Genomic DNA, 24,874 nt, shown 5'->3' on the forward strand with positions numbered 1-24,874 from the left:
GCAATCTGTCAGGAAAGCTGCTACAGAATAGGTTTCACTCCATGAGGTCACAGCACCTGCCAAGAAGCCGCTCCTGTATGGGCTTTCTGGGACTGCAGCTTCCTTCAGGGCACCTCCACCTGCTGTGCTGTGGGGTTCACCCCAGGCTGCAGTTTGGAGATCTGCATCAATACAACCCTCTATGGGCAGAAGAGGGACAAACCACTTCACCATGTTTCTCTCCATAGGCTGCAGGGGAATCCCTATTCTGGTTCCTGGGACATCTCTTTCCTTCTTCCCTGACCACGGTGTCTCTCACATTACTTTCTCACTTTTCTTTCTTACAGCTTCTGCACAGCATATTTAAACCACTTCTTAAACACATTTTCCCAGAGGCACTACCAGCTTGGCTGTCAGGCTCAGCTGTGCCCTGAGGTTCAGCCATCAGCACCATCTGTAGCCACTTGGAACCAGCTGGAATGGGGCAGACCCACCCTCTCCTCACAGAGCAGCCCTGCAGTCCCCACTACCAAAACCTTACCAGGTAACTCCAATACAGTAACCTATAAAAAAACAATTAGCATGCGAGTGTTTTAGAATTGGCCTTCTGTGATGAATCTGATGATTTATCTTTCAGTATTTATGGTATATGTGCAATTTAAGTGAGATTTCATTACAAAATGACATTATCTCATATCTTTCTTGCACAGATGGTAAGAAAATTAATGAGGATTCTTGACCTTAATTTACATTAACCAAACTTGCAGTAGAGAATAACAATAGCTTAAAATCATTCCGCTGATGAATAGGACTGCAATCAATTGTAAACTTTCTTGAACATATTTCATATATTTATACCACATAGATTTATATAAAGAAAGTCTATTCTATATATAAGATGATACTGTATTTATCTAAGATTCATTTATATTAAGCTGCACCTGGCTAAAACTACTTTTCTGGATCCAACTGTTCAGATGAATGCTGTCTAAGAAAAGCAGTCACAGAAGACTTTTTGATGGGCTAAAAATTTAAAATATGTATCTTAGGCAAAATCAGATGAAGCAGGAAGTTTAAATCATTTTAAAAACAAAGGATTACTGGTTTTGGATTTCTGTGCTTCTATGAATTACCACTTTGCTATGGTACTTGTTACAGAACACACTGGTCATTAACTCTGATGTACGCCTGAGTTTTCCAGATGCTATATACTTTAGAATCTTTGCTACCTTTTCTGAATTTTTTCTATCTCCCTTACTCTTGAAGAAAATATTCAGTCTTGCTTAACTTCTTGACTCTAGAAATCCTGCCATATTATGGTACCCCAAGAGCTAAAATCTTGCATTTCAAGATTTATCTTTCTTGTTGCATATGAATACCTAAAGGAAGGGTGAAAGCTAATGGAGGTATGCTATTTTCAGTTGTGACCAGTGCCAGAACAAGAGGCAATAAACACAAACTCAGAATGTTCCATCTGGATAGAAAGCAGCCTCTTTAATGTGCGGGTGACTGAGCACTGGCCCACGTTGCCTAGAGAGTTTGTGGAGTTCCCCTCTTTGGAGATTTTCAGAAGACACCTGGGCAACTTGCTTGAGCAGGGTTGGACTAGATGGCCTCCAGAGGTATGAACACCAACTATTATGTTGTTCTCTCTCTTTCTCTCTCTCTCCCTTTCATTTCAACACGAGTATTGTAAACTCACAGGAAATATAAATAGAAACTTTATTTTACCTGTTGATTTTTGTGATGAGAATCGCAAAGTGATTACTGAAGAATATGATGCACAAAAAGAAAAATATTATTTAACTAAATTAAACTAAAATCCACTTTTGCAGATAAAGGAAAAAAAAACAAGCGAGCAATCAAACAAAAACCAAAACCAAACCAAACAACAACAACAACAACAAAAAACAAACAACCCACCAGTAGCTAAAATCCTATGAACATACTGAAACAAGAGAAGAAAACATTTTTTCTTTTTCGGTCTGTTTTTTACTTACTTTTTTAGTATCCCTCCTTTTGATATTTGTTTTGAAAGCTTCAAACGGATTGATCTGCAGTAGTGGAAGGCCACTGATACTCTTCAACTAGATCACTGATTTGGTCTGTGGCACTTCAAGCTTTTCAGCTTTTCCTTTTGAAGTTAGTAAGAATTTCTGTAATGCAGAACCTCCTGAAAAAATCTGTGAGGCTACAGATTACAGTATGTGTTTAAGAGCTACTGCCTTTTCAGTCAAGACTTGTTGAACAAAATTTCAAGGGGAGAAATTTGAAACAGAATGTTTCAAAATATAAAGTCAATGAATATCCATTTAATGAAATGAAATTCAAAATTGGTGCAAGTAGATTTCTGAATTTGTGGAGAAATAAGAACTTTTGTGTTAATATCTAGCACAATACGCACCAAAAGATTTATAGAACATTTGGCCTATTGAAAATGTGTCATTGTGATTTTAAAATTAATTGTCATTGATTTTAACGAATTTGCTGCTAATACTGTGACAGTCAAATTAGCATAGAAACTGAAATTTCCAGCTCGTTTTATATCATACTATTTGATTGGTCTTAAAATTCTTACTGTGAAATATAAGGTGGCTGGACATGTCCAGTTTATGAAAAAAAGTATTACAAAATGAAAAATCCTTAAAATTTATATCATGCCTGCCATCTATGTAGGTCACTCTGAGTATATTTACTCCAAATTATTTTAGTGGAAACTATAACAGATACAAATAACACAAAAGCAGTTAGAGAAAAGTCTCAGCCCCCAGTACTATTTTTCACAATTAGATATGCATACTCACCAGCAATGAACAAGAGCCTACATGCCACTCTCAAAACAATCTGCACCAGTGGAGGTGAACTACTACTGCTGTTGCCATTGCCTCACTGCGCTCACAGCCACTGCTTGGTTTCCAGAAACATTAAGCAAGCATCGATGAAAGCCAGTCACTGCCATTTTTTCTACATGGAAGAATTCAGTGACACACTTTTCTTCATACACACTTCCGTGACAGAGACACAGAGATTTTTGATTTTCATACATAATAGTAAATTCCAGCAACTTCAGTGCTTTGCAAGTGCAAAAGAGGTACCCCATGTCAGACACTGTTGTGTCAGACTGCCTCTATACTGCCTTATGTTGCATGTCAACAACATGTAATAAAATATTGGTGGGAAGGTTCAACCTCCACTTCCACACAACCAGCATCAGCCTCTGATATCATGGACCAGCAGAATAAAATAGGAGGCATTACATCACTTTTTGGAGCAGCCCTTGTACAACGGAAATTCAAAGTATCTACCACAAATTTGAATCTGAATTGAATCCCTTACATTTCAGTCAGACTTCAGTCTAATTAAATCGTTAATGCAGAGAAGAATAATGACTTATGAAATGATTATTACAGAGAGTAGTTAGTAATAAGGCCAGTAATATACTTGTATGCAGATCAAGGAACAAATAAACTGGTATTTAATTTAGCATAAGCTAAATCTTGTGTCTTTTCTTTTTTATCTAAATCAATATCATCCTTATGACAATTGCAGTTAGGTGAGGAAGTGCTGGTGCTGCATATTTTCTGTGACCTGATCTGTTCTACAAAGGAGTATTGGAGATTATTCATTTGAGTATCCTCGAAAATCATGAGCTCTCCTTTCAGCTTCAATGCTGTAATCATATCTAAATGACGTAGTACCTGGATTCCTTACCTAATCTGACAAACAGCTCATTGCTAAATTGTAAGTAAGAACACATTTTAAAGAGAGACTTCATATCTTAGGTAATTTAATTCTTTTGGAATAAAAATGTTTCATGTCAAAGCATAGCCATTTTAGAACATGACAATGAAGTATTGGTAAAAATGGCTTCACAAAAAATGAACTGCCATTGATGGTCATACTTGCCTAAAGTTTTCTGCTCAGGATTGGGCAAAGTAGTTAAAGAAAGAAAACTGTCCTTTTTTTTCTTATTATCAATCCTAACCATTACTACCAGAAAAGGAGCCTAGTTCTGTATTCTTTACTCTGTTACTATTTTTCAAGTGTGTGAAATTTTCCTGACTAAGAAATCATCATTTGGCCAGTACTCTTTAATGACTGCACAGGAGCATAGTTTATCATGAAAAAGTCGGTAATGACTAAAGTCATTACATTAACATTTTGCTAATAACTTTAGATATATCGCTTCCATTTAATAATTCAAACAAAATGTGCCAAATAGTGATATTGTAAAGTCTGCGATTTCAGCTTTATCTGCAAACCTCTGATTTAGGCAACCAGTAGTTTCCAGGAAACACAATGAATATTAATTAAGTCTTCAGCTTGTGCTGAGACTTTTAATACATTCTATGTTTGGAGGAAGTATCGGACTAGCACATTTATCCTCAATTAACAGAAATGTCAGTTGGTGGATAAAATGAGTATAATCTGATGCTAATCAAAATTTAATAATCCCTTCTTATTATAAAGGATTGTCAGTAGGGAACTTAGATTCACCAATAAGGTTGCTCAGCAAGAAAGCACATTTGATTAGAAAGAGTGATTTACGTAATGTGCAAAATAAGCTTGAGGGCCAGCAGATTAACATACCATTCAAATTCACAGTTATTCACTTTCAATTCTGCAGCAGATTCAAAATCTCACTGGAAACTTAAATGTATAAAACATGCAAGAAATACACATGTAAAAAAATCTCTTATTTTAAAAGCAATATTTGTTTGGTTGTTTGGTCAGTTGTGATTGTGGTTTATTTTAAGTGTTAGTGTAATACTTCGGAGGTTGTTAACTGTTGAGCTTTAAAATTTGTGATCACATTTTTACGGGGAAGACAGTCCTGTTTTGCAATTAAGTCAAATACAAAATTTGTATTGATATTAGTTGAAGAATACTGAAATGAAAAGGTGTGCTTCCAGTAATACTGTTAAAAATGTTATTAGAATATGGAATATGTAACTTTGAAACCTGTGGTTTGAAAATTATTTGGCATTTCATATGATAGGAAAAGTATATAAAGTACCACAATTGTAAGATAAAAGTTCTATTAGATTTCCATTTTTGGTATAAAAATTTATACATAGCAGAAGCAAAACACTAGGAATAACGAATTTGGGATATGGTTTGTACACATAGTACCTCATTGTCTCAGAATGCACTGCTGTGAAGAGACTGGCTCCAACTACTCTCCCCAGGGAGGTGGTTCAGTCACCATTCTTAGATGTTTTTAATAACTGTTTGAATGTGGTGCTCAGGGACATGATTTAACAGCAGGTTGTTCGAGTTAGGGTAGTATGGTTGTGTTGCTGTTGGACTTGATGATCTTTAAGGTCTTTACCAACTTGAGCAATTCTATGATTCCATGATTCTACTTGATCACTTCCTTGTAGGTGCTGGGGGATGCTGTCAGCCTCACCCTGCTCTGAAACCATCTCTTCACACCTAATAAATCCAGCTCCTATAGCTGTACAGGCAAGTTCTCAGTGCCCTGAGAATCCTAGCGACTCTCTGTTGTGTTCACTGCATTATATTGGTGCTTTTTCTGTCTTGGGGACTCAGCGATGGATGCAGTGCCATAGTAATAGCAGAGTTTTCCAACATTTGGAAAATTTAATGAACTGAAGATGGAATTGTGAACTTAAAAGAACATTTGAGTAGAAATCTACAAGGAAAATTGAAATCTAATACAACTTCCTTCCTTTAAAGAATACAATAAAATTGACAGATTTATGTGCTACTTTATTTTGCTTTTAATCTGCAAACACCTTCTTTATTAGATGGATTATGGCAATGAGGAAACATTTACTGAACCAATAAAACATTCAGTTTCTATTACATTAAAAAGAACTTGATGAAAGTTTTTGCAGATAATACTCCAAAGCATTTGATTGCTGTGTATCTATACTCAGTCAAAAACCAGTTATACACAACTGAAAATTAAACTGTTAAATGTTTGTTCTATGTTTTTTAATGTAAATTCTCTTGTAATTCCAGTGTAAGATCAGAAAGAAAGATAGGCTTCTTACTGAGTAATGATAAGCATTCATCAATGAGAAGGGCATTTCATTCTTCTAATAGACAAAGCATTGCTTACTTTTCAGTTACATGAAGAGGATAATTGTCAGCATGCTTAGGAAAACAGTCTCTTTTAAGATATATTTAAATGAATTAAAGGATTTTGTTCTAATTTCTCCCACCTAAAGTACAAAATAGAAAGAATTTGGGGAAAAGCATTAAATAAGTTGGTACCTTCTAGATCTGGAAATGATGACAAGCTTTAGGAGCTGAAGAGAATATAGAAGGGAAGCAATAAAGCTGAAAACTCGATGACCTACTCATCCCTACCAGGAAGGAATACCAATTGAATTCAGTAGTGAAACTTTACTGTACGATTTAGCATACTTTTAAAAATACCTTGTGGGATGTATTTTGAAAGCATTTATAGATCTTTTCAGAGATGATGGTATGAACTAATACTTTTATTTGATTTTTATCCCTAATACTGTATTTGATTATTTCCGTACTCATAATAGGACACGTAGAAAGGCAGACGTCATCTCTCTTTCTAACAGCATTCCTCTTTACGTGACTCATTTCTTGATAAAACTTTCTCTCCAACATCACAATAGGTGATCATGATGATTAACTCAAATATGTTCCAAAAACAACCTTTGATGCAAGCACTATTAAAGCACCAATCAATCAGCTTCAAATTGTGATTTCTTTGCTTTCCAGTTACCTCAGTGATGTTGGACTGTTGTATTCATTTCCTGTTTTGTGAAACAATTGCTACAGATCCATTTCCTAAAATAAAAATTGTCCTATTTTCTTCTCTATTGTGCAAGCACATGTATGTTTAATAGTTTCTACTACTGGTATAGCTAGAGTACCTAGAAATCAGATTCTCTAATTGATTTGCGTGTAACTCTAATGTAAATTACTAGTGGCTGGTGCCACAATGGATTATATAAAGTAAGTTTTAAGATACAGTGCTACGTAGAAAAAATGTGGGAAAACCTCATGATTTCATTTCAGTAGGAATGTTGTACAAATTCTTAACAGATTCCATTTCATTTTTTTTTGTTTCAAAATTCATTTTAGAGAATCAGTTTTACTAATGAGAAATCTGATAATTTGGACTATTTTAAAGATGAGTCATATGAGAGTTTCTCAACATACACTGGCTGACCAAACTCTAATGATCAGAGATTAGTGGGAGTAGAGATTAATGTATTACAACGGATTTGTTGTCTCCGTAGATCTACTCAAAATGATTCTACTTTTTAATTGCACCAGAGCAAGTTATCAAAATATAGCAAAAAAATTCTCTGAAGTTCTTAAAGGAATCTTTTTTTTTTTAATTGAAACTGGAAACAGAAATACTAACGAATCATAGAGAGCAATCCAAATGTCTAAACACGGGTAGAGAATGCTATCTGGATATTTTATAATCTCACAACTGACCATAGAGAATGAACAAGCACAAGCTGATTACAGAACTGCAGAATCCCAGAACCTGGCCTACGTACTTTCAGGACTCTCAAAAGACTTCGGACACCTTTGATTGCTCAGACTTTACAGTGGGTTTTTACTTTGTGGTGGCGAGAGCATGTGGTGTTAATGATGAACAAATTATTAAAACAAAAAAAACGATGTTTTGAGAAATGTTTATCTGTTGTGTGTGTCCCAAGTGTACATACTTTTTCTACTTTTTTTTCTTTTTTCTTTCTTTGAAATAAAACCAAAAACACTTTATCAGGCATCCTTTTATGCAAAGATTTTCTAGGCTTAAAGCATAGGTTTCAGTCTCAATTTAGAGATGAAACTGATAGGAACAGTTGTATAAGCTGCCAAAAGACATAGCACTGATTGAACTTGTCTCATTTATTATGCAAAAGATGCTTTAAAGAAAAGCTATTATCTACCATAGTACAGTACTGATCTTTCAAAGATGAATGATCTAATTCATGCAGAAGTCTGTTTCAAAGTGCCCACTGAAATGACAAAGACTTGAGTAGACTCTTGAGATGATATGAATAGAATTAAGAATACAATAACAAATACACTTTTCTTTTGTTCTATGTGTGTTTAAATTATGTCAGGTTATTTTATAATATTAACAAATACATTCATTTTTTTTTTTTTACACAAGATATGCAAATGAAACAGCCTATGATCTCCCACTTGCTTGTACTACTGTTCACTCTAGCTAATTCCTGAAACATAATTCTTCACTCAAACTGTGTTTTATATTCCAATGTTGTTCTGGAAGAAATTGATAGGGGAAGAAAGAGACTCTTTAGTCAAAATATCTGTTTTTTAAAAAACAGCCTCAAAATATTCAGAGAACATAATTCTTTCCCTCATAATAGAAATTTTATCTGTTCAGTACAGTTAAATTCTGTTTTAATTCACAACAAACAAGGAAGTTAGATAAGTACTCAAATTTTTTTAAAAAATGCAAATATATTATATGAAATATTGTGGACTTTGAGCTCAGAAATCCCAATCCCTCACTTGAAAAATGCTCATTTTTATTTATATTTTTATATAGACTGATTACATAAATTGTCTCTACAGTGCTTATGAGATACCAACTGAAATCCAATAGAAATTTTTCACTATCAGCTTATTTATGATGTCCATAACATGATATATCCTACTTTGTTTGAAGCATGTAACTAAAGTGTCTAGGACTAAAATTTAATGCTCTGGTATTCTTAAAAATACATATTTTTTTGGTTAATGTTTAATGTCTGAAATTACTCTGTGTTCATTGGATACATTATATCACTAATAGGTCAGTCTATTCAAAATATAAATATCTATACTATACTACTATAAAATACCATTCATATTCTTTGTTTTATTAAGCATTAGCCGATGCAGTTTCAAAGAAGTTGAGAGTTGATGAAATATTTATGTCCTTTGAACCAGCACACTTGAAAGAAAAAGGCATGGCAAGAGTTATAGAGTTATACTAAAAAAAAAAAAAAAAAAAGTTGTTTTTTAAGAACTCTACAGTTTAAGAACAGTAACATCTTTCTATGACATTGCACACTTCAAATCAAATATTTTAAGTGTGCTGAAAGTTATCTAGCACACTGCAACATCATTGCTTTCTCACAGGAACTGTTGCTTTTTAATCTCCTTTTAAGGTGTCTGGTAGTCATGAACGCAGATTAAAAGTCTGGAATTGAACAGTTTTCACTCTTTAATGCACAGGTGTTGAGACTTCCTTAGAACATCTACATAATTACAGGGATGCCTCTTACTATGTGGAATGACAAAATCTCAATGGTGGAGGAGAGGTGGAATACAGACTTCAAAGCATACAAAAGGTTATTCACATTAGAAAGCGTTTGGGGTTATGCTGAATACATGAAGAACATTTACAAGGAAGGGCAAATGAGGTTTCTCACTATAGTTCAATAGGGTTTTCATACTGTTTCTAGTCATGCTACAAGAGCAAAGAGATTGGGCAGTCTATAGTTCTGGGCCATGAATTTGTCTTCAGTTGCTCTGGAAAGAGGGACTATGAACCTAGCAAAACAAATGAAGGATACAAAATGAAGGATAAGGTTACTAATGACAAAAATACAAAATAGAGTCAGCTTCCTGTGAATTAGGGAGAAATTTGTAGGATTTTCACTTTTAGTATTTAATAAAACTATGTAGTAACAACAAGAGTAAGAAAGCATACATGAAAATCATCTGATTATTAAACGTAACACTGGATAATGAGATTTATAAAAGATTCTTCGTTGAAGAGTCAAAAACAGAGATGCTAATCCAACATTAGAAATACTTCTTTTTTCAGTGTTCTAGCTCCAGCTCTGGACTATGGCTATCAAGTTGACCAGATTTCATGTTTACAACCCACAAGCCTTTCTCTTTTAGCTTTAAAAAAAATAATAACAATTAAAAAAAAAAATAGTGGAAAGAGATATCTAGCTGAATGTAGCTTTCCCATATAATAATGATAGTTCTAAGCACCACAAGCAGCCAAAATGTCCACCAAACATTTTTAGTCTTTAATGAACTACTGTGCCAGTATGGACAGCTCCACAAAGAGGTGTTGCTACTGTCATTTGTCAGCATAATGTTGGCTACTATTTTGCAATATTTTATTTAATAAATGTTAGTGAGTACAAAAGACTCACGTGTTTCTATTTCTTAATATATATAAAATATATATTCATTTAATGCTCAAGCGTGTTGAAGGGAAAATATAATATGGTGTATATTTGCAATGATATGGTCAAAATATGCATACGTATAAGTTCCATATGCCTTTAGAAATGACAAAACCTGAAGTTTTCAAATTATCTTGCAACTCTGCATAAATGCTGAAGTATTTTTGAGATTGCTTTAGCATTCTACCTACAGCAACATAGAGAAAAAATCAGAAAAAACAGTGTAAATGTTGGTCTCAGTACTTATGCTGTAGACATAATTTAATATTTAAACTATCATTAATGTTTTGCACAACCATTTACAGTATTGTGTAAGGATATTTTTTTTTTAAGTTTTACAAATTTTTGAGAAGCATTTGTTTATACAGTATCTAATACTCAGTTATAATAGCAATGGTTAAGGCTAGAATATGAGATTTTGACTTAATTTTCTGCTAACAATTTACAACACATTTTTTTCCATACTGATCACTGAGAGATGGCATTTTTCTGTTATGTTCTTTGTTTCAGATGCTGAACTTGATACATTTTAAAAACAGGAATGATTTTCAGAAGCCCCACTGACTTCTGATTAAAAAGTTCACTCCTGAGTCTCAGCAGTATGAGAGCAGTATGCAGCTGGCAAATCTGCAAAGTAAAAAGTGTTTTGTAGAAGCCTGATGTCTGAAAATGTAGGACTAAGAATATGTTTGCAACACAATACCAGACATTCTTAAAAGGTACTGATTTTCAAAAGGTACTGATGGATAGAGACTGAAATATGCATTAAATTTGACTTAAATATTGTATCAGATTTTCAGGAATTCTAAACCTTTTAAAATAAAAAGTGGTAGAGAGAGGAGATGACTCTTGAACCAAGGGTGATTCTTAGAAAGTTCTTATTGTTATTGAAAAAGTGAGACATAAAAGTAGATAGTCTTGATACTCTTCTACTGTTAGGTTACTTACTGTCCTTGTTTTCTGTGCTTTGAATGATAATGCATGTAGTTTTTCTGTTACTTGTCTATTCTCTTTCTTTCTTTTCTGATGCAGTTACACCATCATAAAAGGCCACTAGGTTGGTCCACCAGTATTTCCCTTGGTGGAGCCATGCTGGTCCTCCCATATCACCTCCCTGCCTTGATGATGAACTATCCGAGATCATAGAGCAAGTATGAGTCAGCCATGAAAATACTAGGAATTTCTTGTAGAATAAGTCAGTAGGTGTTCAATATAATAACATTAACAGTTTTATGAATCATTAAATTAAAAAAGATAAATAAGGGATTCAAAATGGATATACATGCAAAAAAGAAAAGAAATAAAAAGAAAGAAAGAAAAGAAAAAGCTAAAATAAATTTCCAAGTGACATTTATTTCCAGTAAATATTGAGAAATGTATTATGTGTAAAAACTATGCTAACTTCATTATCTTAATTTAATCACAGATATAATTGTAAAATTTATTAAAATTCTAAAAAATGCAGATGTTACTTGGGGTCAAAATGTAAAATATTAGTCCAATCCTATTTATAAACACGTTTTTTCTTTGATTCATAGGATGCAAATGGTGAAGTAGTAGGAGAAGAGAATACATGAAGTATTTTGGACATTGTGTGCACTGTGCTGCCAGAATCAGGTTCACCTGTTTCCATCTATTAGGTGTAGTATCTAAAGGTTTGAAGTGCCTGTTAGGTATGCATAAAGAATGTACTGCACTGCAGTTGGTTATTTATGAAGTGGATTCATTACGCTCAACAACTGCACTCTTAAAGAGACAATTCAGTATATTTTCATAATGTGCAGGATTTATACTAAAGGATAATCCCTATTAAAACTCTTTGCTCTATGAATAAGAAACTTTAATTAAATTAACCAATATTAATTCTACGATAAAGCTACTTAAAATTTGATGGACTTTTGAAAAGAGTTCACATCTTTTGTATGTCTAAAAATTTGCATTTGTTCATAACTGTAGGCTTATGTAAACTGGGGGTTGTGTTCTTTCAGCTTGCTGGTAACACAAAAATTTTCATCCCTAGCCCAAAAGACCAGTGCAATCTTAATTATCAATAAAAATATGCAAACAAATATTAGATGAGAGATGGCAAATCTCTTCCTTGTCCTAAAATAAATTCTTTGATGATAAAGTTTTCTTTTTTTTTTTATTAAAAAAGAAGGCAATCTCTAGCTACCCAGATAAGCTATTTTCCATTTATGTGCACATAATGCTTTAATCTGCCAAAATTGTGAGTAGTATGCTTGATCAGTCATCATCTTCTGTTTACAGAAGTTGTATCGTATTTGGAGTTATCACCAAAGATGAGAGTATGCCAGGTGACAATCATGAGTCTGCGCACAGGATAGAAAGGAGAGAAACAGGTGAAGAATTTAGTGTACTGACACTTCTGTTTTTGTATTAATAATTCAGAATATATAAATACTGAAATTTAGCAGAAAAAAAACACTGATGTTAAACCATCAAAACACTTGAAAATCTTAACTATTGTCCAAATTTTATGTTGCTGAGGAAAAAAGAAATGTTAGCTATGTTGAAATTAAAATTTATTTTGACAAAAAAAAAATAAATCAAAAAGTAGAAAGACTAGTATGGAATATTATTAATAATCTAAACTTCTGCATTTTACCTTAGCAGATCATTTTACTAGATAATATCTCAACGTTTGTGTTCATTATAGATGTAAGATTAGTTGTAAAATACAGTGTATGTCCTCTAAAATAGTGGTTACTGTAGCAAATAGCACCATGATCAAGCTTTAAAAATAAAAGTAACATTACTTAAGGCTGAAAAATTGTTCCTGTCAGGTTTACCATATGTTATAAGGCAAGTGCTAGTAACACATATGATCAGAAAGCTAAAAAAAAAGGAGGATAAATCTAACAACCAAAGTAACAGATGGTCCACGATAAGTGAAAATTGATTCATTACAAAAATGTGTACAGAATTATTTCATTGTCATTAACTTGTGTGAAGTCTGATGCAAATTTAGCAAAATGTTTACCTTACATGAATCAAGAACTGAAAAACTACAAACTTGGCCAGATATTGTGAATTTGAAAATGCAGTGATAAAAATTGGTAACCTTCATGAAACTGATTTATTGTCCCAGGTAATAAAGTGGAATGTTAATACAATTAATGAACTATAAAAGCGGTCTAGTTCAGTGTTGAGGAACTCATGATAAATTGAAGAGAAAAAGATACTGCCGGACAATTGTAGGTCACCAATCATTTTTGATGCATTTGTTGTCATTGCCAAATAGAAAATCTAATGTGAAATGTAAAGGAAATGACATTTGTAACACAGTGTTGTTAGCTTTGGTGATAGCCAGCAGAGAGTCAATGATTAACCTGAATTTGAAAATGTCAGCAGTCTTATTCCTCAGAGCAAGTCAGCAGAATATTAACACAATTCAGTGGACTTTATGTTCTTCCAACGTGTGAAAAATCTTAGTTATGGATGCACAGGAACTTCCAAATTGTTCCTCATATTCTGCAAGTGACTGGGATTTTTTGATCTGGTGTGTCACCATAAAATATAAATCAATAAATTGTGAAAACAGAGGAAGTACAACACAATTCATAAACTTCCCTTAGCTCTAAGCCTAATACGTAACCCCTCCTTTTCAGCAGAGAACTGGAGTGTGGCAGGAGAGATGAAGCTGTACTCTCAATCAGTGGTTACAAAGACAGGCATGACCTTACTGAACAGATATACAGAATACTGGATATGCACATCAGATAAAATAGTCTTGCAAATTTGGAAGAAACACAGTACATCTTTGGTCTGCATAAATTTAATATCCCACTTTGGGAGGTTCAAATACTCTTTAGAAAAGTACATTTGAGAAATGTTGTCCTATACAAATGACTAAGTGGTATTCAATTCATCGGTCACAAATTGTTTATGAATTTCTCCCTTCTCTTTCTGTTTATATATGTTTTAAAAAAAGCTTTTACTACATCAGTAGTCATGGTGGATGTTAATTACCCTTACATAAGATCACTAATTTACTTATTTAATTAAACAGATAAACAGTTTCTTACAGAGAATTGCTAATGTTCAGTATCTGTGAGAAAACTGACATTGTTTTCATCAATGGCTCATGTAATCTCAAAATATTCAGAAGACATCCCAGAAAAGATGTCTTTACCTGGCTGCACAAATATGTGATATGTTGTGAGACACTGAGCAAGAACTGAGGATTAAATCAACATAAATAAATTCTTTTAGGAACAAAATACTTGTCTTTTCCTTTATAAATAAACAACAACAACAACAACAACAAAAATACAGATGCAGGAAAGCACTTTGTGAAATAGGAGAACAGAACCTAAATCTTCACAAAGCTATTAACACATTCAACTTCCTTTATTCATCTTAAATTCAACCTACAGTTGTCAAGATATTTCTCTTTAGAGTTTATCTACATGGAGATGCTTAGTAAAATTAATCCAAATCGATTAACAAGTTTGATTTATGGAGAACTAGTTAGATACTTTTAGCATCCTGCGTAGACATTCAAAATCAGAAGTGAAGTAAATTAAAGGGATTCGAATTCACCTGGAAACTGAGTGAGTTAAATTGAATAAACGATACTTTCCAAGAAGAAAAGAGTCTCCATAAATGTTTAATGTAATCTAATTAACCAATTTTAAATGTACAAGTTAGATGAATTTGAATGAGTTCTCTTGATTGTCTTTATAGATGGCTAATCTGTATGGATCATGTATTATTCTTTGAACTTCAGTACATTTACATCCAACTAAAACAAGAACTTTATAAGGGGTTCATAAAAGCAACACTTCAAAAATTTATTACAATGACTAGGAGTGGTAGTAAGTGGTGCCAAGATCTCTTCAAACATAGAAAAAGTTAAATTATATAATCTCAGAGACAGAAGTAGATTAAATATGTAAAAAACATACATCAATTTGGGTGTAATAATAAAATTCTGAAAAAATGTTGTTTCTCCTTCTATTTGTTGTTCCTTTGAGTGTGTGTGTGTGTTTCTCCTGCTTCCTTAGTCCTGACTTTTATCAATTTCATTTTAGCTTATAAAACAACAATTATACTTAAATATCTAAAACAAAATGTATAAAATACCTAAAGTAAAATGATGCCTAAAATAAAATGTATGCAGAAGAAAAAAATAAAATAAAAAAACCTCCAAATAATAAATATATTTCAAGCCCACAGAATATTTTTAGGAAGTGAGTGATTAGTAATTTTCCACAGCACTTTTGAGTAGGAGTTCTCTCTGAGCTCTGTGATTCATACACATAAATTTATCTCTAGAGAAGGTTTGCCAACAGTCATTGCTACCTAATTCCACAGAGTTTCTTAATTAAGAAATTAGAATTTAGCATGCCCATGTTATGTTGAGATAATGCTCTTTCTTGGAGCTATTCTGAAATGCTTTCTGGGATTTTCTTTGCTTCATTTGTGGTTTTGTTTGTTTGTTTTTAAATTTTAAGTAGAGCTGAGTATTTGCAGACAATCTCCAGAATAATAGTCATTTTATTCCCATTGTTTTCTCTAGTCATAAAAAGACTTTCCATGAAAGACCTGTTAGTTTACGTAGCCAATTTTTCCACTTCATCATTATTCCTCGAGTGACATCTGATAGCAATTTTTCCCATCTATTTCATTTTTTCAGTAACAAAGCACCCTACCACATATGCATCTATATTTGCAGCACTTTCTTTTTCTACATCAATAAATGTAACACTTTTTGAATATTTTACAACTCCATATACAAACAACGGTGTTAATCACTTTGAGAAACAAGGAAAATGGCATGAAGAAATTATCCATATGTGCTGTTGCTAAAACTAATGTGAAGAATATAGGACAGTAATAATGAACTCATATAATAATGTTCAGGATTCTTTGCCACACTTTTAGCAGTACCCACCATTCAAGTTCTTTTTGAAGAGAAAAAATCCTTGTATACAAATGATAATTTACTGAAATATAAAGCAAGACCAAGTAGTTCTCTCTGATGTCTATGTGTATTTTTTAAAATTACTTTTTAATGTAGTTCGTTAGTGAGGCTCAGCTTTATTAACAATTAATTTATGAGTGGGGTTGTGTGCTTATTTAAAGGGCTACATTTGACCTATTTGAGAAATTGATTAGAAGTTGTCTTAGCTATTTATAGAATTACACCTTATTATTTACCACAATTCCTTGTGCAAGTACATATCTTCTTACTTTATTGTTTTAAATAATCAAGGACTAAACTAACAGTTATAAAAACACAGCAGAATTAATGAAAATATACTACCTTCTTTTACTGATAAAAGTATATTTCACTATATTTAGTTATAGTGAAATATTTTACGAGTTGCTAGTATTCAAATATTCATAAATCTCTCAAATGCCAACAGATACTCCACTAACATTCAACAACAAATACCTACATAAAGAAAATGTGTAACTTAACAAATGATCTAATAAAAGTTGAGTAAATGGGCTATCAAATCAAAAATGTTGGATATGAGAAAGAAAGAAATAAGAAGGAAATTTATTTGAAAGGATTTAATTCTGATTTTACCTAACATGACAGAATTCAGAAATCACTTCTGCAGACTCCTCTGAATCCAGAGTGTGACTGAAGAGGAAAAGGAGAGAAAAAAAACAACAGTCTTAACACAGAAACAAATCAGGTTTCCTATCACAAGGACTTTTGCAATGAAAAGTGGCTGTAGGCTATTATGGAAGAAAACAATTTAACATTCCGAGATACCGGTAGGATTTTTTTTAACATACTTCCTATTTTCTTAGTCTCTCTCTTGCTTCTGCTTTGATTCTGTTTTCAAATATGGGTTTTGCTTGAAAACTTATGGAAACACATAGCTAATGTAAAGTTAAAAAAACAATCAGAATGGCATGCTCCATGTAGGTTTTACTATCTTCTCTTACAGAGTTTTAATTTTTCTCATATAGATGAAATTCTAGAAGAGCAAAATACCCTGGGCTGGAAGGGACTCACAAGGATCATTGAGTCCAGCTGCTGGCTCCACATAGGAACACTCAAAATTCAAAACCTATGTTTGAGAGCGTTATCCAAACACGTCTTGAACTCCGGCACTAAGGCTGTGCCCACTGCCCTGTGCAGCCCGTTCCATGCCCACCGCCCTCCGGTGCAGAACCTGTCCCTGACCCCCAGCCGCCCCTCCCCTGACGCAGCTCCATGCCGTTCCCTCGGGCCCTGTCGCTGTCACACAGAGCAGAGCTCAGCGCTGCCCCTCCGCTCCCTGTGAGGAGCTGCAGCCGCCATCAGGCCTCCCCTCAGCTCCTCTGCTCTGCGCTGAGCACACACAGGGACCTCAACAGCTTCTTGTACTCCCTGCCCTTTAGAGCCTCGACCATCTTTGTAACCCTCCTTTGGGCACCCTCTAGCTTCTCACACACTTTTAAATAAGGTCTAAGACTGTATACAATATTTTTGAAAAGTGTCATTTGCTTTCCTGACATTTTATTTGTTTATGAAGTGTCATGCTTTTCTGTGTTGCTACAGAAGAAACTAGAAGGATATAGTGAGTCATAGTGGGAAGCTGATACAGTGGATGTTATTTGAATTCCAAATGCTCTTTGTTTAGAAGCCCGATTCATAACTTCCCTTCTAATGATTAATAAAACCCTACCTATTTTACATAGAGTTGCATTAAAGGGGATCTCAAAGCTCTTTACGTCAGATACATGCAACTATTGTACTGCTTTGCCAAATCTTGACATTTAGCAAATATACGCACCATTAAAAAAAAGTGGTGAAAATGATAAAGGGGCGGAAGAACCGGTGCAAAATATAGCTGTTTCAAATGTTGAAGTGGCATTTTGGCTTATCTCAAATAATGACAGGGTCTACAGCAAAAGTTAATGGCAACTGCGATGTTCAGCTAAATCATAATTAAATTTTAAGGACATCTATTTTCTCCATGATGTCTTCCAGATAAAAGAACTGGTAATTTATGAATAATTCATTCATTTCTGTAGCTTAATACATTACTGTTTTCCTCCTCATTCAATCTTTTCCTCACTTACCTTTATTTTTCTCTCAACTTTAAATTAATTTTCTCACTGTTCTCTTTCTTTTTCTCTTCTCTCTCTTGAGGTTTAATTGTATATATTTACACTACTAACTTGTGTCTGAAAGTACTGTTCTCCTCATTCTCTAGCATGCATAAACTACTTTAAAATGAAAATGAACAATACAATGTAGTTTTAAATAGAACGATAGGAGTAAAGTTGATTGCTCTCCTGGGAAATAAAAATTTATGCTGACCAATGCCCATCAGGTCACTTAATGCCACTTGGGAGTTAAGTATCACTAATCTAAGCTGGAAACAAATTGTTTTAGAAAGGGATAGTTTGCAGAAATTCTGTATTTTAGATATGAATTTTTCAACAGCTTGAAAAAAGGTTTTGTCACATACTTTATATCTCTTTTCAAAACCAGTCTGCTTTAATGGAATCAGACAGTTTTGAATTATTTAGTTGACGATTTGATCCTCTTCTTCACTGTCATGGTTTCATGATTTTTCATTATCGGTATTCCACATCATAACATCATGCAATGTACTGGGGGTTTGACTGCTGATGCTCAAGTTCCGGGTGCCTGTCCAGCGGAGAAGAGCAGCTACGTTTCCCCAGGGGGCTTTGCGGTCAGCGAGGAGATATAACTCCCGGCAAGGTCACCTGATGCTCTCTTCTCTGCCTGCGCTGCTTCGCTTGCGCTTCTCTGCCTGCGCTGCTTCGCTTGCGCTTCTCTGCCTGCGCTTCTCGCCTGCGCTTCTCTGCCTGCGCTTCTCATCTCAGCGTTGTGGTAAGGCCGATCCACCATCAATTTCACATTCTCTCTCCTTATAAAATTCTGTTGATACCATATTTAGTAAATTACTTTGTTTTACCTCAGATTGTTGCCACTGTTTTCAATTATTTCGGGGTCCCTTATTTTCTTTTTTCCGGGGCGCGGATCCGCGGATCCCTCCGCCCTTCTAGTCACGGAACCGGGCCGAACCAGCCCGTAAACCGTTGACATTCACTTTATAACTTTCTTGAACATGTTTAGCATTCAAAAACAATTATCTTCTGACTGTAAGCTTTTGTGTCTTGATTCTAAAAGACCCACTTGTCTGCTTACTATCTTATTATACTTATTCAGTATTATACTACTTAAAGTAGCCTTAGAATAATCTTGTTTAAGTATTCAGCATTATACAAATAAAATGTCATGTGCGAGTCGTATGACGTGATTCCAAGAATGTGGAAATAGTGAAGAACTCCCAGAGGAGGACAACATAATGCTGATGTGAACTCAAGTGTTTAGGAAATAATCCTTATCTTCAGAGGCTTATATTGCAGGTTCCTGGGACAGAACTTTGGATCGTGATCTCTTAGTCTACTGAAGAAAATCAAAATGGTAGAGAAGAAAAATACAGAAAGAAATCATTTAAAAATAGATCAATCCCCATTTAAAAAGTAGTCTTGTTTTGGCTCAGTCTTCCCTTCAGAAACCTGTTCCGGAAATGTAAAAAGTCATTTAGTATCTAGGAAGCTTGTTCTTGTTTCCATCTTCAAATCATGCAAGGCTGTGAATATCAGTCTAGATTTCTTTCTCGCCCTATTTTTCCCATTAGGTTAGACTCTTCATCTCCATTCCCTTGAGTATGCACTTGCACAGGAAAAGCTTCTTGATACATTCTGCTTTTTGATCTTAGTAAATTAATTGTAGATATGATTGGAAATTAAAGTTTGAAAAATGCAAAGTTAAGTCAGATTTATGTCTTAGAAAGGTGATTTAATTTCAAAACAATTATCTTAAATAGATTTAAGATTTCAACAGAATTGTCTTTACCTTGGCTCATGAGTTTTATCAGTTTTGCTATTCTGATTCCCTGCCCATTCTCCTGGGAGAACTGAGCATGTGACAGGGTTGGGACTTAAGTCCCTGCCAGGGTTAACTCAGTGTCTTTTTACAATCTATGTTTTGAGGTCTGAGAGGTTAATAAGACTGCAGTGCAAGCATTCCTACCTCAGATATAGAAGGTACTGAAATGTCCCCTCATTTCTCGAAAGCAAATGAAAAGCCTGTGTCCTTTGAATTAGCCTCAATAATTTAAAATTTCTTAAAATCATGAAGAAAGTTAATCAAAGAGGATGAAGAAAGTTGTACTGTATGTATCTCTGATAATATCCAAGGGAAAGGGAAAAGAAATTATCTTCTATACAAAAGCAACTTAACCAGAAGAGATCAAGAACAATATCAGGTATCCTTTTGGAGTGATTTGTAGAACTAAATCTTATATGGAAAGATTGGAATTTTTAATCTATATTCTCTGTACTAGATTTATTTTCTTGGAATTCTGTAGAGGGATGGGAAAAAAAATTACATTTTATAGAACCATAGAATCATATGATTCTATCTGTAGGATTTGAGGTATCAAATTTTTCCTCTATTGTTTTAATACTACTTTGGCTGTTTCATTGATAATTTAGGGGTGAGAGGCAATACATTCTGCTCCTCTCCAAAATGGAATGTGGAATAGTGTTGTTATTTTGGGAAGTAAATTTCATTTTTTGTAGGAAAAGTTTTGCTTTAGATACTCAAAAATTTTACATTCATACTGACAACCTTTATTGTATTGTGAAAACATGTAGAGAAAATGGCCTACGTTATGTAAGTGTTAGTTAAATTATGCAGTTTTTATTATTAAACATACATTTATAAAGAATGTTTCAGATGCAAGTTATTTAATAGCTTCTGCTGTATTTATGATACTGACAATGGGGTATTTCATTTTATGCCATTTGCAGAATTTAATAAAGTTGTATTCACAAGTTGGCTGAACACAACTCTCATTTATTCTCCTGTGCTGCAAGGTGGATGTGAGGAAGGTATTTTTAGTTCGCTTTTAGTTCTCACTGTTTTAGTCTGTCAGTAATAGTAAATAAATAATATTAATCTCCCTACACAGAGTTTGTATTCCCCATGACTGTATTTGGTTATCCATCTCCCTGTCCTTATCTCAAAACTTGAGTATTCTTTTTCATCATATTTTCTCCTCTCTTCCTTTAACTAGAGGAAGTGAGAGAGTGGTGTGGTGTTTAGCTGCCTCTTAGTGTGAAACCACAATATGATGTGATTTGTTTTCCCCTTTAGCATTCTTTACAGCTTAAACAGAGCCTGCATCTCATAACAGATTTCTTCCTTGCTTATTCTTTTGTCTTCGTCTTTTCACATGATCTCAGAAGGAATAGTCTTTCTTTAATTTTTCACCTTTGTTCTTTGTTTTGTGTTTTTTTTTATTTATATATATTTTTTTAATGCCTAAACCTACAATATGTCTTTTAGGCAAATGCTTTCACTGTTATGTTCTTTATGAAAAGTTACTTCAATTCCAGAAAAACAGTAATACTTAAAACCATCCAGTAAGTTTCTTCCCTAGACTTTTCAATGTGTCCTCCTGGCATCCTTGTTTATCTTCCAAATTTAAAGTTCTCTGCAGTACAGGTTGCTATCATTCATTTTGTGCAGCTGGTAATTTTTCCAGTTAAGGCATAATATTAGAGTCTGGGTTCTGTTTTTCACTTTCATGCAAGGCATGCATCTAGACAAGAGAATATATGGAGTAGTACAAGAACAGGAATTAGTGTTCTCATTTTTTGATTGGCTAACAGCGCTGTAGAGTGATTTGTAAACCTGATTATGCCCAATGATTGATAATGGTTAATTTATTTCAAAGAGCACAGTGCCAAGACAAAACGAAGAATCAGCCAACAAAAACATCACTTCATCATGTAGATAACTCTCATTTAGTTTTTTTTCCACTTTCAGCTGTATTAAAACATTTTAAAAATACAGTCCTTGAACAAAGAACATCATGGTGGTGATTCAAAGCTCTATTTAACTGGAAATTATTCATACCCAATAGAAATGACATTTTAGTTTTAGATTGCCAAAATGAACTTTATTACTATGTCATTAATCACTGTCTTGGAGGTGACACCTGGGGAAAATGATTTAGTGGAGATTAGAGCACTCAAATGTAACACTGAAAATATCACATTTATTTCCAGTATCAATCAGTCAATGAAACACATATTAACAGAAAATGAAATTTATATACATTTAAATCTGCTCATAACAAAATGCCCTGATTTCTATTTAGGGTTTTTTTTGTTGTTGTTGTTTGTTTGTTTTTTTTTTCCCATTTTCTGTTGAGTTTCTAGTTTAGATAAAAATCTATTGCTATCAACATATTCAATTTAAAATCTGTGTAATAAAATACATTAAAATAACATAATAAAACACATACGAATATAGAAATGGGAAAGTTGAAACAATATATATCTATTTTAAATATTCCGACTTTCTCCCTGTTAACATACTCAAAACAAAACAAAGCACTGTTTTGATATTATATGGGAATTATCAGGTGAAATAGCTGGCATCAAAGTGAGGGCATATTAATTGTTATAATTCAAGGAACTGTAATTTGCAAATAGTTTATATAAAGTTATTTTACTTGTACTAAACATGAAACAACTGTTCTTTAAATTGCTCTCCTATCCGTTTCTTTCTGTTAATACTTGTTTGTATCCCATCCTTACCAGAATCAAGTTACTACAATCTTACGATTTTTAAATCAACTTATTTTCCTCTAATTGTCCCTAAAAATCCATGTGAAAATTGAAAAGTCTGAAAATCACACTTTTCAACAGGAAGTATTATAACTGTTTTTAGTGAAGAGGAATTCAGCTGTTTTGTGCTCCTTAGCCTTTTTAGAATGAATTACATCTTCAATGTAATCAGTCAATCAATCAATCTGTTACTAAGAAATTAAATGTATCATTAGAATAATTTATGTCTTTTTGAAAGTTTAGGTCACTGCAATTGAAAAGAAAGCATATTTAGTAAAGATGATTTTAAGAAATAAAGCTAGAAGTACAGAATATTAAAGTTTGTTTTATTCTAAAGTTGTTTTCTTCATATTTATGAAGATTGTTGACATCTGATTCTAGAGGAAAACTTTTTAAAGATAACAAGTTTTATTTTATTCTGAAAAAATAATTACTTCCTCCCTTCTCCCCTCATGCACTAATGTGATTGGTAAAAACATAGTTTCTTGATAATGTAAAAGAAACCTATGTTACAGATATGCAGACACACCACAGCTATCATGGCATAAGCCTGATTTTAAAGGCTCTATATATTATGTGTATATGAAATATAATTAAGCATTTTAAAAGAACAGTAAGAAGTAGAGAACTTTAAATATTACTGATCCAAACCCCTTATGCGTAGAGAGGGTTTAAACAAGTGCTAGTTTCTAGTTTCTCAAGTCAATAAAACATGAGCTACCCGGAGTTCTTTGGAATCTGGGGTATATTTAATACAGTCAACAGTAAGAACTGTTACCATACATCAGCAATTCAGAACAGGGAGGAGTTTGAATAGTTATAGCCAGAACTCAAAAATTTATTTGAGAAGGAAATATATTTGTCCCTTGTCATCCAGTTGCCTGTTTTTTCTCATCCTGGCAGCAGTGGCACTGTGAGAAATAAACATTTTTGCCTCAATTAGGTGTTTGTGAGTAGAAGATGTCTACCAGAAAGGCAATGAGGGAAACTATTAGAAACTGTAAAGGAAAATGAATTATTTCAGAACTCACTGGGGATTGAATCTACAACCTGAACTCTTTTACCTGGTGTAAAACAAATACTTCCTAAAGTGACTTTCACTCCTGGCTTTAAAATAAGATTTTTCCTGAGCAGAGGCAACTTTTTGCTAAGAACTCAGCAAATGTTTCAGGATAACATGATGGCAGTATACTTTTTGGAGAGCAGCAGCAATGTGGAAGACTGGGTTTATTTTTTTGTCTTTTAGAGCAGATATAGGCACCCCTTCTTGCTGGACTATTTAGTCCTTCACCAGTCTAGAAAAGACCCAACTACTCATAGAATAATGCCCTTTTCTTTGGAGTGCATTGGAGTATTTCTCTCCATCAGCTACAAAGAGCTCATCTTGAACAACTGATTTTCATTGTCCTATTGTCATGTCCCACCCATGAAGGGAGGGAGGAGTGATCAGATTCTCAGATTCCTCATTAGGTTAAGGTGAAAACAACATTCGAAGTCCAAACAAAATAATCAATTTTAATGAGAATCTCCATACTACAATAATCTTAGAAGTATTGGCACTCTTAACAATTACATCTGTCTAAGATGTGTGGCTTTACTATGTCACTTTATAAGAAATCAAAATAAGTCTTGCATTATTTAACAACTTCATGAAGAAAAAATTTCATAAGAAAAAGAGAGAGTGAGGAGGAAATGACTGAGAGATGAACAGAGAAAGAGATCACAGATCTGTGTTCCAATGCTGGTCCAGCCAAAAGTGTGAAGAAGGTATACATATGACAGTCTGCTGTCCACGAAAGTGCTTTCACAGAGGTTCCAAATTTCCAAAGAACCTAAGGTTTCAAGTCCCCTCTCACAGATTTTCTCAATCATCTTTCTATGTATACTGGGTTTATGGAGTTCGTGGTCAATAAACTCACAGTCAAAACTTTGCAGCAAACAATTTCACTTGAGGAGGGGAATTTCAGCCAGAGCAAGGCCATCTGATCTCCACAGGGCTCCCTTGTCCAACCGAGTCTTTGGCTGTTAGCCTGTAGTCATGATTAGGTCTTATATTG

General features: G+C 33.8%; 1 long non-coding RNA gene across 1 annotated transcript; it reads left to right on the top strand.

The window, feature by feature from the left end:
- Positions 1-386: 386 nt before the first annotated feature.
- LOC109366830 lies at positions 387-7,322 on the top strand. Its single transcript, XR_002113456.1, has 3 exons — positions 387-523; positions 1,401-1,601; positions 5,364-7,322. It is a non-coding gene; the product is annotated as an uncharacterized LOC109366830 (long non-coding RNA).
- Positions 7,323-24,874: the final 17,552 nt, after the last annotated feature.

Source organism: Meleagris gallopavo, chromosome 3 (genome assembly GCF_000146605.3).
Source record: "Meleagris gallopavo isolate NT-WF06-2002-E0010 breed Aviagen turkey brand Nicholas breeding stock chromosome 3, Turkey_5.1, whole genome shotgun sequence".
In the NCBI taxonomy this organism is placed as follows: Eukaryota; Metazoa; Chordata; class Aves; order Galliformes; family Phasianidae; genus Meleagris; species Meleagris gallopavo.